At 30.9% G+C, this 21,295-nt stretch overlaps 1 protein-coding gene across 1 annotated transcript in view; it reads left to right on the top strand.

The window, feature by feature from the left end:
• The window catches only part of LOC129227422 (neural cell adhesion molecule 2-like), a 469,788-nt gene that overhangs the window by 206,477 nt on the left and 242,016 nt on the right, over positions 1-21,295 (top strand). The gene's annotated exons all lie outside the window — the stretch shown is intronic.

Here is a 21,295-nt window from a genome sequence, read left to right as displayed (position 1 = left end):
GTAAATGTGATTTTTGGGAAAATTTACGATTTTATGTAGAGTACCAAATAATTTAAGAAGCCATATCATGCATTGAATGCATGCCCCGCCACATCCATCCGTGATAGCAGAAAATACGGTTTTACTAAACAATGCTTTTTTTCTCCCGTTATAGTATCTATCAGAAGATCAAAGATTAAAATCCATCCCCATTAAAAACATATTAAGAAGTTTTTATTACTAACTTGTATAAAACTAAAATAATTCTTGCGCAAGAAACATTTATTTCCATCTGAATATAATACTCTTACCCAAATGTCAATGATAAAAATCTAAAGCTTCTAACACCCTAAAATAAACATGAGCGGTATCCAATTTGAATATTCTAATGGCTGCTTATAACAGAACATCGTTTATCGTTTTATCGAAATATTTTGTAATCTGCATTTGTAAAAACTGTGTTATATTTTCGCTTAGAACTAATGAAAAATCCACATTTTGAGATAATAGTTTTTTTTATTTTTCGTAACTAAGTTTTAAACTTTTCCAAACTTCATATATTTTTCAATTTCTTTTTTAGTATTGAAACGTGTGACTCATATGCTTGTTTTATTTCTTTACTTTTCGCAATTATTAATCATTAACTATAAGCACTATACTATTTGTTTGCATTACATATTTTCTGAAGCAGCAAATTCATTTGCAATTATTAAGGTTTTGCGAATGAAAAAACGATTAGTTATTTACGGGGAAAAAAATAAAACTATATGAATAAGTAAACAAAAATAATATTTAATGAAAACAGCTGGAATCTTTTATTTGGAATAAAACACGTTTTAAGTGTGGAAAGTATGCATCATTATTTACCCGTTTTTCTTTCTTTTTTTATTTTTATTTTATTTATTTATTTATTTATTTATTTATTTATTTTTGAGAAGACTGACAATTTGACAGGGGTTATCCAGTTCAATTTCGACATTAGTGCAAAGTCTCAATTTTTGATTTTAATGTGGTATTATAGTGTAAACATGATATTCATTGACGTGAAGTGACTATTCACTAAGTTTAATTTCTATATATAGTTAATAGGTGTAATTGAATTCATAGTTTAACATGATAACACAGCAATACCACCATCAAAGCAAAAACTCAAAATTTTTACTTATGGTATTACTGAACCGAAACTACGATAAATCGTCGCCTCAGAGCAACACTAAGACATCTAATCCCAGAAATAACACTAAAATATCCTAATCTTGATGTACAGTTAAGAAATTAAAAGTTTGAAATTTAAAAAAAAAAAGAAAAAAGGTGAAAATTATGCAAAGTATAACTTTTTATATGGTTCACAAGTCCTATACCCTGCTGTAAGGTAACTAATAGCATGAAAAACAATTCTAACACAAATCAATTTACATTAGCACGACTAATATTTACCGATACAAGAAACGCATAATTGTGTGACTTACACCACTTTACACTCGCAGTCACCTTTTGTAAGAAATATATCGACTAAGAATTGTAAATAGTTATATAAGAGAATAAAACCTGTTTCTTTAAATTTTACGAACTTCTATTCTATATTTCTGCGCATTATTATAAATCCATTGTATTTATTTTTCTATAGCAATGAAAACGAGGAAAATAATTGCTTCTTGAGTTCGACAGCATGTCATTCCTCTGTAAGAGCTGTAGGTTCAAGTATCTTCTTCTGCACGATACCTACTAACTTTGTAAAGGAATATCTCCTAAATTTTGGTCACAAATATTTCAATTGTTTCATAATTTTTGCTTTGGTACTACTTTTTAATGGAGATGATCCCCTTGAATACAATATAGAGCACTTGAGGAGCCAATAAAAAGTTTGTTTTCGTATTTTTTAGATTTTTTTTCCCTTTTAAACTTACATTTTATTTTGAACATTTTCGCGCATAGAAGTATGCATTTAGGACTTAAGGTAGCGAAAATAAAAGTCTTGCATGGGGGATCTGCCTACGTTCAAAGTACTTTTTTTCATAAAATTTAAATGTTGACTAACTGTATATATTTTAACAGAATACAGAAAAAAAGTTAGAAAAAAAACATAAAAATAATTATTTTTTCATAATTTTTTTTTTTTTTTTAAATGGGATATTTGAGCAAACAGTAAGCTAATTTTTCACTTCATGCCAAACACTCATTTCAGGTCCATACATTCAAAAATACTTTCTAATGCAAGTTACTACATTATTTACCTGTATTCTGAACTAATAGATTCATACCCGTCTAAAAATTAAAAAAAACTATGGCCATTTTTTTGAAATTCATTGATTTTGTCCCGAAAAACCCTCCATATTTTGCGGTTAAATAACCGTATATTATTAAATATAGACACATAGTTTAGATAACAGTTCAAAACATAGCTAGTAATGCGAGAAACATTATTTGAAAAATTTAGGTTATGTGGTGCAAAACGTTTTAAGTTATAAAATTTTTCGTAAACGCAAATAACGAAAAATTATTTTCGACACATTAAAACACATTTAAATGTTTATCTTCTTTTCGTATTAATGTTTTAGACAATTCTTGAGGCTGAAATTCTTAATTAAAAAAACTTATATATTCTTTGACTATACTCGTCAATATGTTTACTTATTTAAAGGTTTTCTATTCTCCTGCTTTTTGGGGTTTTATGGGACATTAAGACCAACTTCCGGTTGTTACAATACCATTTTCGGTGGACTGAATTGGCTATAACTTTACATTAAAATGTAAATACATACAGTATATGCGTGTGTGTAATATCCGTGTTCTTGTTCCCTTAATTTAAATTATCCGTAAACTGTAAATCAAACTGGTTCAAAAGATCTCAGAAAACTCATCCCAAATTACAACCTTGAAACAATACTCGCATATCAAATACAGAGTTCTGTCTAAACTTACGGCACTCGTATAAGCCTAAGACTCAGGTTCATGATCGAAGTTGCTCCTGCACGGATTGAGATACTCTCGACGAGAACCAGGCTTATCGAAAATGACGTTTATGACGCAACCTGATTGATTCAATTTATTCCTAACACGAAACCCGAGACTTGACAAACACGTATGCGGATGAATGTATTACGGCATTAGTTATAAAGTTATGATACATTATATGTTTGGAGATAATTTATTTTGGAGTAATAGAGTTTAAATTTGATGCTCTCTCTTAAAAGATTAATATGTGTTTAGTTTCTCTTTAAAAAAAATGTTGGTTACTTTTAGGGAAATTATTTCAAGGGACTCATAAATTCCATCTTACTTTAGGATTTCAAGTGCTATAAGGTCAGGTCAGAGCTTTTTGTCATATCACGACGAACGTCAGTCACGACGAATAACATTGGTTTTTCACTAAACCTAAATGTTTTTAATTTAACCTATACTAAGTTCCAGTTTTTTAAGAAAGCACAAATTCGAAGATGGAGTTTATTCCATTATTATTATTGCTAGAAAATCGCCCGTCAAGGTATGACGAGCGAAAATTGCTTCTACATTTGAATGAAGCAATTGCCTGTTTGGTGATACTTTGATAGCTGAAATTTCAACTTTAACTCCAGTAAATGGCGTTCAGTGCTGACCACTTTTTCGTTTCTTCACTACCCTGAAATGACACTGTCTTACCAGAAAACAATTAAATTACCGGATCCAAGTCAGCCTTGTCACAATAAAGCCTTTCCCTTCATCTTAAACATTACCAAAACATATTATCTAATTATCATGCTTTGGCGCGAGTTTCATTGTTGGGGACGTCAGGAGTTTTACTGGATCATTGGCTATTATATTATATATATATATATATATATATATATATATATATATATATATATATATATAAGGATTATTATTATTCCATTAGAAATACATGCATATGCAGATGTAGTTTGTTAAAAGAAGAAAACAAAAGGTTGGCATTTGCTGTAAGACATAATAACTCAAAAAATTAGCACTATTGTCAATTAAATTAATTTTTAATTCTGTACCTCAAAACCAGACTAACCTAAGTCACATAATTGCTACTTTACAGGACAGCAGAGAAACAGCTGCATGTTGCATACAAAGGATTGAACTCGCGCTCTTTTAGCACTGATAAATTATTGCAAATTATATTATTTTTAGGTTTACGTTCCTATTTCTTGATGTGCGGAATAAGACTACTACTTCTTAATGCGACATATGCACTAATGAATGGAAAATCGCATTTTTTGGATTTACATTAACCTGACTCTTAGGTACCCCAAGTCTGAACTTTGCCAATCAATTTGATAAGGAATATTTTTGCAGTTAAGTGTCCCACTTAACATCGGATTTAGTGTGTTTTTTGGTATTACTGCATTTCCATACATTCTCCATTACTCAGTGATTGAAACGGAAAATGATCAGGTAGGTTACAATAAAAAATAATTATCGGAATATCTGTTGCAGTTAGTGCTTAGTAGGCATGCTCGAATGTAATAAATACATGATTCATAAATAAAAATAACTATACCCTTTGCAGTACTTTTTAAATAAAAACGCTAGCGTTCATTGTTGACCTATTTTTCATTTCTTTATTACCCTGAAATGACAGTTTGAAGAGTAAAACAAAAGAGGAGGAGCGGATCAAGTTCAGCCTTGGCACAATAACGCCTTTCTCTGCATGTTAAAGATTACCAAAACAGATTATCAAATTAGCACGCAGCGGCAGAATAATTAATATTTGTCATTCAAAAAATTTATTTTATTGCTGTTTCTCCCTGAAATTTATTATTTTAAAAATATAGATTTATTACATAAAACAACTTCATAACCAGTTAAATAATGGTTTCAGCTTATCTAAGTAACAAATGATAACCTTATTTCTTTTTTCTTTGAACACTTTCTTTTCCGACAAATATGTCACATTAAATATTTTTAAAATATTGTTCAAGTTTAATTTCAAAAGTATGAATGTTTCCGTTCATTATTTTATTTATTTATTTTTTTTCGAAAATCATTTCAAAATTATATCTTATCAAACAATTCTTTAAATAATAGGTTTTCCTTTCTTATAACAGAATAATCACGATTTTAGCTTCTCAATTATCCTGTGGAAGAGCTCCAAGAAACGTGGACTGTCTTTCAGCAAAATGTTATTTTTTATTTTGTCCCTCATTAGATATTCTATCATTTTTTATGGTCTTAACTTTGGAACTCACCCAAAACATATGCCTATCATTGGCTGTTTCCAGCAGGTAAAAAACTTGCTTAAAAATTAAAGTGTCTATACTTGTAAAAAAATAACTTTGTTTTGCCTTAAGTTACTGTGCCTCCGTATTTTTGTTATTTGTTGTTTTGAGAAGAATTTTTTGTGGTTAAAATGACTGAGAATGTTTTGCTAGCTTTTTCAGTTAAAACGGTTTCTGAAGAAAATGCTGTTAAAATTGTCTTTAACGTAAGAAAAAAAAAGTTTTGCTGGTGAAACAAAACATTGTTTTTGTTCTGCTATTTTCTGATGTGATTTCATAGTAATAGTTGATTTCTCGTTAATGGTAAATTTAACTTGATAAACTCCTGTTAGTAGTGAAAATATGCTTTTCACTGAACACAAACTACTTGGCTCTTTCCTCATTTTTTGTATGTTGCAAATTTTAGATATATTTGATTTCCTGTTTTGTACGCTTAGCTCCTCAAAGCGCATGAATCTGTACAAGTAAGGGGGAGGTCTTCTTTCTCTCTGGACATGAAGTTCGACTGCTCTAGTTTTTTAACTTTTTGCTACTACACTGTAAAAAAATTCCGAAACGTTACTGAGTATTTCCGTGTAACGCTCCGGGATTTCAGTGGTATTTATACACTTCCTGGAAAAATCAAGTATCATCGTCAAAAAGTTCCCTGAATTTCTAGAGGTGGCACGAATTTAGACTCCTCACTACTGTAAAAATATTTTTAACTCCCAGTTTAAAGATTATCTAAGCGTCTTCATAAAGTGTATCGGCTTCAGGTCGATTGTGACTGATCTAGACTGGTAAGGCGTCCAAAGGGCCCAAATCAGTTAATGTACTACGTAGCTTAGCTAGAATTGCAGGCGAGTAAAATTCTTGATACTTGCTTGCAATTCTATCTTAGCCTTGGCCATATTAAAAATACTGCTTTTGGAGCTTTCCTGAAAATGAAAGAAAGTACCAAGCTGTTATATCATACTCTAAAGTTCCAGAGACACGACTGGCTTTGAACAGGAAGATTTCTGAATATTTCAGGACGTTTCCAGGAGAATTTCAGAAAGGTTACCGAATTTTAGCGGAAAAAGTTTCTGGCTTTTGTAAGATATGTTATTGGAAGAAATTGGGCCACATCAGCTGCCCATTATTTTAAGGAACGTTTCTGAATCGTTTTTACAGTGTAAATGAAGGTTTTGATTTCTTTGTTTTTTACTTTCCTGTAACTTCGCATGCAGTTTAAAATATATTCATATTAAATAAGTTTCATGTCCTATGTTAAGTACTGTTTCGAATCAAAGTTTTAGTACAACCTGCTTAGCTGCCATCGGTATGACCCAATTTGTAATTAGTCTACTTAGAAAGGGAGTACACTGTAAAAACGATTCAGAAACGTTCCTGGAAAATAATAGGCAGCTGATGTGCCCAATTTCGACCAGTAACATATCCTGCAAAAACCAGGAACGTTTTCCGATAAAAGTCAGTAACCTTCCTGGAATACTGGAAAATCTCTCCTGTTAAAGACAGCCGTGAACCTTCTAAAAATTAAATTATTTCATTAGAACTTCCTTGATTTACTAAGGAAGTATTGAAGCAACCATGGCCAAAGCTACACGAAAATTGCTAGCAAGAACCAAGCACATTCCTTGCCTCGCAAGGCTGCAGCTATTCAGTGACATATTTTCCCCCATCGGGAACTTAGTCAATCTGGACGAGCCGTAATCAAGTTAAAGCCTATACACTTAATAAACACACTCAATCTTTAAACTGGTAGCAAAAAATAACTTTCACACCAGTGAGAAGTCTGCATCCGTGTATCTTTTAGCAATTCAGGAAACTTTTTTGCGAAAATACTTGATTTTACGGGGAATAAGTGAAAACCTCTGGAATCCTGAAAGGTTCCACGGAAATAACCAGTAACGTTTCGGAATTTTTTTACAGTGTCAGAAACTAAAATGAGAATGCGGACGCAACTATTGCAAATGATTGATAAAGTTACGTTATCTTCTGTTGCAAAATAACTTAATTATAGTCCTGATAAGTACAGCTGCATAGCTTATTTTACAAAATGAAGCTCATTGTAGTTACCGTACATGCCATTTCATGGACAAATGGATATTTTGTCACAAATGTGACCAATCATGTATTTCTTTAAAAATGTAAGTTTAAAGTAGTAATGAACAGGATTTGGCAACTCAAGAATCACAAACCTACCTACGCAATTTAAGAAAAATATTTTTCTTACTAAGTTTTTTAATTATTCCTTTACAATGAACTACATCAGCTATCACGTGTATGTCAAAATGACAGCGCTTTCGTAAAATGGTCCGTATGCAGATTGCATTAAATAAGCATACTTTAATTTTAGCAATGCATATACTTAAGTTACTGACATGTTAAAATGGTTACAGAGCGTAAATAATGATTCGACATAAGTCATAGAGCTTTAGCTACATGCAAGCAAAAGTAAACAAATCGAAAACAAGCGTTAACGGAAATGGGGCGTCTGAAATAAGTTGCTTTGTTTCTAGACATTTTTGAGTGCATTGATGTTCATAGAAACCATTTTATAATGGCGTAGAGTTTAAAGACTTCTTGCAATATTTTAAGAAAATGCATTTGCATAAAATGGGAAGGCGAATCAAAGGGCCTGCTATCTGTAAATAACAAAGAATGTCAATGTCAAAATTCTGTTATTGGTAATTCTAACAAAGTATACAGATATTAAATGCTTTCTAAAAATAATTCATACGACACAATTCAGGCAAAAACATTTACAGTGATACAAATAGTGAAATGCAGTTAAGAAAATGAATCTGTTATAGTTCAGCTAGCAAAATTTAAATATTTATTTTTTAACATTATAAAAATTAAAATTGCACCAATTATTAGCTCTAAAGGGTGCTTCAAAAAATGTATTTGTTAAGAAATTAATAAGAAATGGAAAGAAATATGGTAGAAATGCCAAAGTTTCACTTACATCCGCATATCACAAAAATGATGCCAGAGAGTAATAATTAAGAAACATAAAAGCTAGTTTATTCATTGAGAATATTGACGAGTACATTGCAAAAATGATCGTATAGATTAAATTGTCACATATTAAGAAATGGCCGTCTTAAGAATATAATATTATAAGAAAAACTGCTGTTCAGCACATGTATTTAACACAAATATCAATCATTGTTTAAGACAATATCTATTCAAAAAAAAATCATATATTTTACAAAACGATGATCACGTGGAATAAAAAAAAAATATATATTACAAATCGTTGATTATGTGGAATCACAAAAAAATGTAGAATCAAAATTTGAAGTTATACAACTTGTCCGATGTGACTCGTAAATCAGATGGCATGTTTGCCATTTTTGATGAACACCAATTAGCAAAAGTTCAGAGAATCGCCCCGCACACGATTTTTATGGAAAATTCGGAAATCGCCCCGCACAAGATTTCATACTGCACTTGTTCATCCAGATGTCGTCACCTTCAACGGATTAGACGGTAAATTTCATCAGATTAAGTTGGATGCGGTTTGACGATCTTTGAACATCATCTAAACAGTCTCATCTTGGGGGGGGGGGGTAGAGTCTGCAGAATCTCACATTATTGTAATCTGCATGATGATCCGATACAGGCGTACTATATGGAAGACTTGCAGAAGGAAGAATTCAAAAAAACGTGCTGGAAAACTCGATTGACCCTTGAAATTTAATTTCGTAGTAGTAATGAATTTTCGATAAAAGTTCAAAGTATGTATATATTTTTGAAGCACCCTGTCTATCGTAGTTCGAGCTAAAATTCGTTGAGGATTATTTTTTATATCATGTTACTTTTCAAACTACTAATTTGAACTTAACACTCTCTGTCCATCTACAATGATGCGGTGTCTAAATATTTCACTCAGAAATGTCTAACATATTACCATTTAAAAATAACTTTAAATAAAGTTTTCAAAACCCGAAATTAAAGCCAAATTTAATTATTAACCTATACTTTCCACTACTGATGCCATACAAATAAGCAAATGCTTTTAAGCAGCAACTCCTGAATTCTTTAACTGTTTCGAAAGCGGTGGCATGCAGTCCCAACTTTAATGGGGTTTACTCGTTTGGGGCTGCTGTAAACGAGCAGCTAAACATTCCAAATTTTCGAATAAAAGCTCCCAAAATGAGGGGATTGGAACGGGAGGTCAGTTGTGGTGGGAAGCTAGGCGCTATATCTTTCTTAATTGCAGAGTTACATCGTAATGCTTTAGTCATTTAATTACGGACCTCATTAGGTACCTTGAATGTAATGGGCGGAGTTAAAAGGTGCTACGAGGGATTTTTACGCTGAACTTTATGCACTGCAAGTTTAGTTTTACAAACTGGGCATTTGCATGCGTGAAAGTGTTCTGCGTAATGGCTCCCCGTTTAAATATCGAAATTTTAGGCTTATATAAAAGTGTTTTGGCTTAGAAGCAAATGCTTTAAAATGGACTAAAATAAAAACTTTTAAATAGCTATGTGTAATGAGGGACTTGACAAATTGTTGACGTGGAGAAGAAGAAAAAATGCGTTTTTTCCCAATGTAATTCAGTTTTTAAAAAAATTTTGTGATTTAAAGAAGATAAAAGTTATTATTTATCTTTAAAAATGGGAAAACAAAGCGTAAAATTTATTAAAATAATTTGAAACAGTGATTTTTGAAATCTAAGTTTTTTTTTTTTTTTAAATGAAATACTAAAATATTTACAGCGTGTTGGTTCCGAAGATGTACAGATACCATCGATACTTCGATGATTGGTATTTATGCCATATCGAACTGTAGCTGACAATATCTGCGTTCTTAAATATGAGTAACTAGAAAGTTACCCGTCAAGGTATGAAGGGTGAAAATTGCCTCTACTCTTCTACATTTGGTGTTATTTTGATATTTGATACTGTAACATTAACTCCAGTGGATTAACCCAAAGCTATACTTGGTAACGTTCATTGTTCACCATTTTTTTTTTTTTTTCGTTTCTTCATTCTCCTGAAATGACAGTTTACCAGTAAAACATTTAAGTTACCGGATCGAGTTCAGCCTTGTCACAATAAAGCCTTTCACTGCATGTCAAACATTACCAAAACATATTATCAAATTATTATGCCATGGCGTGAGTTTCATTGTTGAAACTCGCGGGTTACTTGATCATTGGCTATTAATATATTTATATATATATATATATATATATATATATATATATATATATATATATATATATATATATATATATATATATATATATATATATATATATATATATATATATATATATATATATGAGGATGTGAGCACAAAAAGAGCAAGATATAAAATCAGGTCTACTTTTTTATTTCTGTTTCGTCAAATTGATAGTTGTCGATGTTTTTAGCGGTAAAGATTTTATACGTGTCAGTAAGAATGAATAACATGATGATTAATTATTTGAATTTTCTATTTAAGAAATAAGAACATAGTGAAATTTTGCATTATGATTAACTTTATTATTATCCATTGTTAAAAGAGTTACGGGTGAATGTGGATTAAATAAGTCCTATTTTGTTAGAAGAAGTGATGACTAATAGTGATCATTACCAGAAGACGGTGCGAGTTACTCCACGTACTGATTTCTTCACCAAATAGTACTTTGCTGTTTTTTTTTTTTTTGTTTTTTTTTTTGCAATTTTTATGAACACAGTACTTGTACTACAATCAGGTTAATACAATTCCAAATCTTGATGAGTTTTTGGTTATTTTCATATATTCCTTATCATTGTACGTGCAATTCTTGTGAAGATATAGCGATTCGAAAACGAATGAATCACTTGTAAAAACTCTGTTATATGACTGAATAATTTCGATAACTCTTTGAATATTTATATGATTGAAGTTTGACTTGATTTAAAGTCCTAAAATAATACAGTAGGACTTATCAATAAAGGACACTAAGGGGAAAAGATTTTTTCTGTTAGCATTTAAGATTAAATATTGATATATGTTTACATATGCAAATAAAATTCAGATTCATTTATTTCGAAAAAATATTAAATTTTAAATTTAAATGTAATCAAAAATTTAGTAGTATCAGTTAGGTAATTTATCGAAATGATTTTCAAGTAATTTGTTTTAATGTGTTTGTTTCACATCAGAAAAATTACAATGCAAACACTGTAACTAACAGTGTGAGTTTTCAACGAAAAGGGCCATTTGCTCCGTCTTATCCGTCGGAGCTGAACCTATATGAATGAGTTGCTGAGAGACAAAATCATAAACGTAAATTTCAGCAAGAATTTTGAGATTCATATTTGCTGCTTTGCATGTTATTGTCCAGACAAACTTTTACCCGTTAATTTTTAGACACAGAAAAATAACCTTTATTTCAATACATTCAATTCCTACACACAATTATTTCTTATTCAATTATACATTAATTACAGCAGTTTTTCTTGTGACTATCGCTTAGATAGAGTGTCCCTTATCAAAGTGAAATATATGGAGGTCCCTCTTCAAAGGGATTGAAATATATGGAGGTCCCTCTTTAAAGGGATTGAAATATATGGAGGTCCCTCTTCAAAGGAATTGAAACCAGAAAAGGTGTCACTTGTGTTCGTTTAAGGAGATACTATTGAAAAAAAAAGTTTAGCGTTTCTAAAAAAACGAATGCTTTTATGTTCAAATACCAAGCAAATATTTAAGAGCAATCAATAAATTCACTCCAAATTTTGTAAAAAAAGAACAAATAATAGCATGATAACAATGCTAGCTGTTTCATTAGACATTTTAGCACAAACACGACAGTTGTTAAAATAAAAAATTATTTTGTAGCAAAAAATGCTAGATGTTGATACACAATTTTTACTAGCGACTTTAAAGCAGGAGAAACAGTAACTGAGAAAAAAAAATACTTCTCATATTTTCAGGAAATCCCAACGGAAATATATTTCACAAAATCGCAAGATAATTTTTACGCTTTCCCTCTCCAAGCTCTTAATCACAAATTCGATCCCAAGTTAGCTCTTTTTTCTTGAGCTCCTGATTGGCTGCTTAAAAGATGAAAAAAGGTGACTCGTGTCGGTAGCTGTAAAAAAAGGCAAGTGTTAAAAAAGCAAGTTCTCATCCTTTAGCTGGAAAAAGAGTGAACGATAGTTCGTTAGGTAGTTTTCCAAAAATGTCACGGTATAGTACAAAATATGGTTCTCATACTTACGTTTTTTGCTACTTACTTTTTCCTAGATGCAATTCATAGAAAAATATATTTAAACCATGATATATGCTACAAACAATTTCGCATTTATGTAATGATGTCTTTTAAATTAATTTTATTACAGAAATAATAACTTTAACAAAAAACAGTTGACTTTCAAAACAATAATTAAATTGCAGTGTTTTCCATATTTTGCGAAATGAATGTTTCTGATAAAGTATAGGCGACATACCCCCCCCCCCTATTTTAGCTTGCTTCCGCCGTATAAGTTAAATACTAATACTGAAACATACAACAAAACGTTTAATAAAGTCAGACCAAACAACGTAAGTAGAAGCACAAATTTGTAAATTACAGCAGACACGTGTTTCGGCGTTACAGGGAACGCCTTTTTCAATGCAAAAATAATGAGCTTATGGATGAAAAGACATCCGCCAAAAGCCAAGAGCAGATAAGCAAGCAGCTTAAAAGATAAAAACAGCGGATTAGCCAAACACCAATGACAAAGTTATAAACCGATCAGGAACCAATAGGAATGCAAGCAAAGGTCAGGAGCTTTCGCTTAGGTACGAACCCAGAAAGAAAGAATTCAATTGGACAAGGATTAAGCCGAAGCTTAAACAAAAAGAAAAGAAATTGTCAGTAACCGTGAACCGCAAGAAAGGAATAGCAGAATGGAAAACCATGAAATAAGATAAACAGAAACAAAAAATATTCGAAAAAAGGAAAAATAAAGATAAATAGAAGAAAATTGGGGGGGGGGTGTCAATCAAGACAAAAAGGCAAAAATAAACAAAGGAAGATAGATAAAAATGAGTGGGGGAAAAAAAGAGGGGGGGGGAATGGGGAAAGGACAGTATTAAAGATATGGGAGCCAAATGTTAGAAAAATATGGAACTGCACTAAGATCGTTAACTAAGTTAGAACTGTTCCTCAAAATATGAAAGGATTCCCAAAAGTCAAGATCTGATGAATTGGGGCATTTTTGGATAATCTGAAAAGAGTTAAAATCAAAAGAGTGATTCGAATCCCAACAATGTTGAGCAATACTAGACTTATTTAATTGTTGTTTTTTCACATAAAAATTCGCTTGAAAGAGCATCAAAATTATGTGAAAAAACAACAATTAAATAATTCTAGTATTGCTCAACATTGTTGGGATTCGAATCACTCTTTTGATTTTAACTCTTTTCAGATTATCCAAAAATGCCCCAATTCATCAGATCTTGACTTTTGGGAATCCTTTCATATTTTGAGGAACAGATCTAACTTAGTTAACGATCTTAGTGCAGTTCCATATTTTTCTAACATTTGGCTCCCATATCTTTAATACTGTCCTTTCCCCATTCCCCCCCCCTCTTTTTTTCCCCCACTCATTTTTATCTGTCTTCCTTTGTTTATTTTTGCCTTTTTGTCTTGATTGACACCCCCCCCCCCCAATTTTCTTCTATTTATCTTCATTTTTCCTTTTTTCGAATATTTTTTGTTTCTGTTTATCTTATTTCATGGTTTTCCATTCTGCTTTTCCTTTCTTGCGGTTCACGGTTACTGACAATTTCTTTTCTTTTTGTTTAAGCTTCGGCTTAATCCTTGTCCAATTGAATTCTTTCTTTCTGGGTTCGTACCTAAGCGAAAGCTCCTGACCTTTGCTTGCATTCCTATTGGTTCCTGATCAGTTTATAACTTTGTCATTGGTGTTTGGCTAATCCGCTGTTTTTATCTTTTAAGCTGCTTGCTTATCTGCTCTTGGCTTTTGTCGGATGTCTTTTCATCCATAAGCTCATTATTTTTGCATTGAAAAAGGCGTTCCCTGTAACGCCGAAACACGTGTCTGCTGTAATTTACAAATTTGTGCTTCTACTTACGTTGTTTGGTCTGACTTTACTATTCAGCACAAAGGTATTTATTTATCTTAAAACGTTTAATGCCCTCAAAATTATTTTATACAAAGCAACAACTTATAGTTTATTGCAATATTAATGAGTTACTAATTATTAAATAACAGTAGTTACACATGTATGAAATCATAACATATGGAACACGTTTTGTTAAATGTAAATTTAGGAAGTTATTTCAAGTTTTATATTGAAAAAAAAAACATGTCCTACCTAACCGAAGTGAAAAGTTTTTCGAAGCAGTAAAATACGTACACAGAAACGGATAGCTTAATGATGCACGCAACAAAATTAAGTTAGTAATATAATTAGTTATAGTTAATTATGGAATAGCGCACACTATTCCTTAAACACTACGATAAATGTCAAAATATAGACAAAAATAATAAGAGAAAGTAAAATTTTGTTATTGAAAAAACATATTTATCATGTCGAAGTGGATAATTTGCGTAAAATATAAAATAGTTTTTTTTAATTACAGCCATTTTACAATCACACCATGATATAGAAAAAATATATTGATTTAACTAGTGAATTAAACGCTCAATATTGGCAAATAAATATTCGTAATGGCATTTTAAGTGAAATGTCTCAGAAAAAAAATACTGGTACGGATAAATAAGTTATAAAATAATGTTGTCAATGACACATTTTACCCCATAGCGTAGGTTGGTAAAGTAGGTCACTACTGGAGTGCAATAAGTCGTTCTTTAAAAGCTTATATCGCACAATTTTATGAATGCTAATTATGTACTTTTAATCATTAATTATAAAACAATATGTAAAAATACTTCAAGATGATAATGTTCTCTTATATGATACACCTCAAATTCAAGAATGACTTTCACAATTTGCGATGCATCAACCTTCTAAGTAATCTTTTTATGGATATACAAAGAACTTTCACCTACTTTTAAAATTTTACTGAATATGATTTTTCATTGTGAGAAAGAATAATGGTGTTAAATAGCCTTCTTTGACTTTTTGTTTTTTCAAAAGAATCAGGTTTTTGTATCCAATATCTAATTTTGAAAATTAACCTTCATTGCTATACTGTGAATCAATTCACACAAGTTCCTTCTAAGGAAAAAGTTTTATGTGTTTTTTTCTTTTGTGTTTGTGTGTGCGTTTCCTTACAGACAGTTTTTTTGATTCATTGCCCCTTTTGGTTGCTTAAATTCTTGTGACCCTTTTTATGTCTTTGATTCTCTACAATATTTCCAAAATTGTCATAGCTGTTAAAATTTCACCAGTTTCATTCTGCATGCTTGTTTTCTTTTGACAGTCTTCAGAGCTTCTTTACAAGTAGTACAGTCGAACCCGCATATTGGAATATACAATGTTCCCCGAAAACGTATTCTAATAAGCGGGATATTCTATTTAACGGGATTTAAGTAATATAAATCAACAGTTTGGTACCTTGAAAATGTACAGGTATTAAATTAAGTTAATTGTTCTTTTAACTGATATTCCATTTGAGCGGGCTTGATTCTAGTTGATGTAGAAAACAATGAGCTTATAATTGAAAGAATATGAATGAATACATTTAAAGGGAGAACCTGTACTTGAACTGTCTTATTCTCAAATTGAGGGAACTGCCTCATTTGCTCTGCCCTAGATGTCAATGCCACTGTTTCGATTGTATTACTCGAAATCAGCTGCTGAGAATGGTTTTCCAAAGTCCATTTGCACGCTGCTTTTGTTGAAGAAAGCAAGCCACTTCCTCTGAATTTTCGAACAACATGCTAAGGAAGTTTTTCGAACGAGAAGTTACATTCATAAATTTTGACTTTAAGATTTAATTAATTTTCTTTACAGTTTAATGTGTTTATTTATGCATAAAAAGAGTTACAAAGACTCTTACTCTAAAAAGTAGAACACGTATATGAAAAAAAAAAGTTCAAAAATTATACCTTTTCATCTATTTTAAAACATAAACTATTTTGCCCCAAACGCGTTTTTCGACACTAAAAACCTAATTTTTGCTGTTTTTACTTTACAATTTTACCGAACGAATCGTTGAAATGTGCTTTATGCAACAGCTTAAAAAAATTTCAGCACTTCCCTTTAATATATTTTTAATCAAAACTCTTTAGAATCAACAGATTCAAGCTTGTAATGGAGAAAGAATAAAATGCCTAATACATCTAACTTCAAGGTGGATGTTGCGTATAAAATAATTTGTGGTACTAATAATATATAAAACTGCCAATACAAAAATAAAATATTATTTTCGTATTGGTAGTTAAAAAAAATAATAATTAAATTGACCGATTTAACCTCCCCCCCCCCCCATGACTTATTTTCCCAAACCTGACCCAAATCTAAAGCAGACTAGTAACCAAAAAAAATGCAGACAGTTTAGAAAGAATGTGCAATTTTACTAGTACCATAAAGAAGACCGTAGTAAGAGTGAATTTTAACATTAAGCATATCAGCACCGTTGAATTCAGGCTTTCAATAGGAAGCTAATCCACAATGTCTTATCACACTAAATTTCTATATGTGGGAGTGATAAAATAAAACTATACGATTAAAATCTTCAATGATCATCTGAGTTGGCGTAAAATTTGGCGAAATATTGACAATTTTGTCACAAACTTTGCTGATATATCACTAAGCCACAGCCGTCGGAGACAGTGAGACAGTGAGGAGGGGCCCAATTGGAGTTGGTGTTAAAGAAGTAAATCGCCGATGGCGGATTTGTGAACGAGCAGCAGCAGGCAGAAAATGTGGGTTGGCGAGAGAAGCGAGCAAGGGCTGAAGATACTAAGGTCTTTTAATATGAGCGCTTATAATGGAAAACATTTGAAATGTGGATTGTCTTTAAAAGAGGTTAATGTCATTTATTTAGTTTTAATATGTAACACAGAAGAATAGCCTTTATTACATTGTATGCTATATCAAAATTAAAGTTTCTATACATGAAAATAAAAAGGTGGTATTGTTAAAAATACTCAACGATAATAATAAAAAAAAATGATTTTACTCTTTTTAGAAATACTTCGAATTTTTCACACTTTCATAATAAATCGTTTTAATATGGGTTACCAGAGTTTACGGATGGAGATGACAATTGTTAGGCGAAATATAAGTGATAAAGCAAAAAATGGTACAAAACGTGATGTTTTTTTTTTTTTTTTTTTTTTTGCATAGTTACAGTGTGCTCATTATTTAACGACGACTTTTCACGGTCCCAGATGGTACACTACAGTGTTAGAAGCATTCTGTTTAAGGACGCTTTCAACTTAAGGACGATTTTTTGTGGTCCCTTGGAAATCGTTAGACATAGAGCCAACTGTATATACACGATAGGTATGAACTAAAGATGAAGAAACGAATAACATAAAAATACTTTGTATGTTATTGGTTTGACTAGAATATTAATTTCAAAGGAAAAAAGTTCAAAGTAAAAAAAGAAAAAGCATGGTTTCAAATAGTTACTTGTTTTTTTAATTTCACTTGCTATTTTTTAGTAGTTTCACAATTGAACGGGTTGGAAAAATTGTGGTTTGGTTCACAAATTTTAAATTTTGGTTAAAATTTTTTTTTGAAGTATGGAATTTGCTTAATATCACCTTCGAGCACATTGGTATTGTCCAGTAACCGAAATTTCAGTGAGGCTGAGAACAAAAATGGCGCACGTCAGTTTTATGCCACTGATTAGGACCAGCAGCAATAGTTTTCTGGTAAGAAGAGCACCATTCTGTCTAAATGCAACCCTTGCATACATATGATTATCTTGCCGTAAGCTCACCGTGAATTTCAGAATAACAGTGATGAGTGTAGGTCATTTAAAGTTCTTTTAAAACAAGTAACAAAAATCTTTTCATAAAAGCTGGTGCAAAAAAAAAAAAAAAATGCTAAAATACAAATTTATCTCTTGAAACTAAAATTCATGCAGTCCTGATTACTTGTAAAATTTTTACAGAAACTTTATTTACTGTAAACTATTTTAAGATGGCTTATTATTCTTATTCTAACCAGAAAAATTTATTCGAGACCTTGGATCAGTCGCACTTACTAGGTAACCGCCAGTTTTCTTGCTTAAATTTAAGCTCCAGTTGAAGGCAGTATTAATAATCATACAATGGGCTAAAATCTATGTGTTTCGACTAAAATAGAACCATTCTTTGTTATGCGTGGATTAGATCCTCTTCCGAAAATATCTCAAGCGTGATCACTATTTAATTAAAGGAATACAACTGCATTAACAGGTTATAGAAGAAAAAAAATAACTCTTTCAATTGTTTTCTCACTAAAATAACCACGGAGATTATAGATGTCAGAATCTGTCCCAAATGTAATTTCTGTAATCCTCATCTCTGGACCTAACACAGTTTTTTTACTTTACAAAATAGAGCTCCAGATACAAAAATAGATATTTCTGAAGAGATATATGCGATGAATAAATCTAGCGTTACACTTAAAGAGTTAAAAAAAAAAAAAAAAAGGTTTCTTAACTGGATTAGACAGGTAAATTAACGTATTTAATTTACGTAAATTGGGTAATTTAATTTCAGATACATTTCGTTTCCGAGCATAATGTTTTTTGCTAACCCTAAAGAAATAACATCATTTACATTTAAGAGTAATACAAATTAAAAAAGTAAAAATATAAAAAACTATTAAAAAGATACACTATCAAATGTAACATTAAACCAAAGCACAATTTAAAGTGTAATCCAAGTCCACAATATAAACAAAAGTTAATATGCAGGGTAATTAAAAAAGAATAGTGTGGTGTCAAAAGTCAATTATAGGTAAGGAGTATTTTGGCTACAGCTCACTAGTGGAGTTAAAAATAGTTTCAATTAGTGACAATTAGGTGTCTCTGCATAATATCGTTATGTATCCCACTTGTTGTAGATTATCCAGCTTGTCATTACGACGATCAAGGAAGAGGTGATTTCGCATGTTATTATTGAATCCCTATGTCACTAAAATTAACACCATGTATTTTTATTTCCTGGAGAGATATATCGTGTTGATATCCCCCTTACCTGTTATTGTAAGAAAAGAAAAATTGGATCGACATTAATTGCTTCAATGACTGTAGACAGGAGATATAGTTTGATGGTTGAAATTTAACCTTAACTCTTGTGGATTAACCCCAAACTCCAGTAGGTAGCGTTAATTGTTGAACACTTGTTTTTTTTTTTTTTTTTCATTCTCCTCAAACAAGTTTTACCAGTAAAACAGTAAGTTTCCGGATCCAGTTCAGCCTTGTCAAAATACAATTTACTGAATTTTCGGTGCTTCAACAATGAAAAATTGCCCTCACGCATGCTACGGTGCGAGTTTTATTGTTGGTGCCATCAGAGCATTATTCAATCAGAGATTTTAATTATTATATATATGAGGGCTCATTATAGGTTTAAAAGTTACAAAGAAAATGTGTGATTAGTGAAACTGGGGCGCACTCGTTAATGATATTCATGCAAAACATATATATATATATATATATCTATATATCTATATCTATATATATATATATATATATATATATATATATATATATATATATATATATATATATATATATATATATATATATATATATATATATATAACAGACGTTGTGTTTACTGAATTTGATGATTTTGCATAGTTTGTTACTAACATATAATCTAATATATAATCCTACATTATTGGAGAAGAATAAAAGCTGTTGAAGATTTTTGTGCACACACTGAAGCCAAAATGACAACAACATGCACATTTTACCAGGCGCAGACTATTTTGAATAGATGACTCAAAATTAACTTTCCCAATACTTAAAATGGCTAAAACATTTTCCTTTCATTAATGTAAGTCCTTCGGCCCTCTTGACAGTAAGTCGAAACTTTCGATAGTTTTTCCTAGTACAAAATTAATATTAGGTCCTTTTTTTTTTGGAATTTAAGTTTAATTTGTATAAATGGGCGATTATCGATAAAACTTCTAGTGCGTATTGATAAGTTTTTTACTTTATTCAAGTAACTATTAATTAAATATCTGATTAACTGTCATGCTTTGATAGTATATAAAGCATGTATTATTCCTTAACAGCATTATTTTTTGAAGGCTTTGGTAATCTGGAAAAAATAAAGAACTTAGCGTTACGTATGGGACTTTTTTTTCGAAAATCGCCCAAATACTAAAAAAATCATCATCATATGAATGCCTGCTTTTTTGACCATTTTTACCGGTATAATGGTTGCATACCATTTTAAGACGTTAAAACTAAGGTTAGAAATGATACATCAAAATAGTTTGGCTAATGAGACAATACGACATGAACTGTGCTCCCTAACGCTCTAGCGTCCTCAACAATTATGTTTCTAATTAAGAAACATACAGTGGAGCACCGTATATACGTTCCTCTTTTATACGTTTTTATCAATTACACGTTTTTCAAATTGGTCCCTGCAGATTCTAATACACAATATCGTTTACCTAGTATACGCTTTTTTCATTTATACGCTCTTTTCATACAGTCCCTTCAAAAACGTATAAACGGTGCTTAACTGTATTATTAAACACATATCGACAAAAAAAAGCCAATAATACATATGAATCAAACAACATGGATATTTATATAAACGCTAAAAAAACGTAACGTATTGAAATTTACGTACTTATTTAATATTTTTACCAATGACTAGGTAAAACACGGACATAATAGATTTTATTTATTTTTCTTTTACTGCGTATGATTTCGTTTTCTAATTCCTAAGTAATAATCACACTTTATGAAAACATTATGTTTGGCAGCTGGAACGTAATTTTTAAGTGAAGTAGAGTCTTAAAAACAATCTGCATCGTTAGCATTTTCTCTTGCGAAGTAAATAAAAAATGTTGTTTGTCATTGAATTAGAGCTTATTTGCTTATGCAAAAAATTAAAAGCATTAAAGCCAAAACATCCCATTGTTAAAGTTTTTTTTCTTTTTTTTTTTTGTTTTTTTTTTAAAGCTTTTCAATGCATGATGCTATTTTAACAACTAACTACATAAAAAAAAACTCTGGAATACTT

The sequence above is a fragment of the Uloborus diversus genome, chromosome 8, assembly GCF_026930045.1.
Source record: "Uloborus diversus isolate 005 chromosome 8, Udiv.v.3.1, whole genome shotgun sequence".
NCBI lineage: Eukaryota > Metazoa > Arthropoda > Arachnida > Araneae > Uloboridae > Uloborus > Uloborus diversus.
Note: the sequence above shows the minus strand (reverse complement) of the source record. Positions and strands in the feature narration are given on the sequence as shown.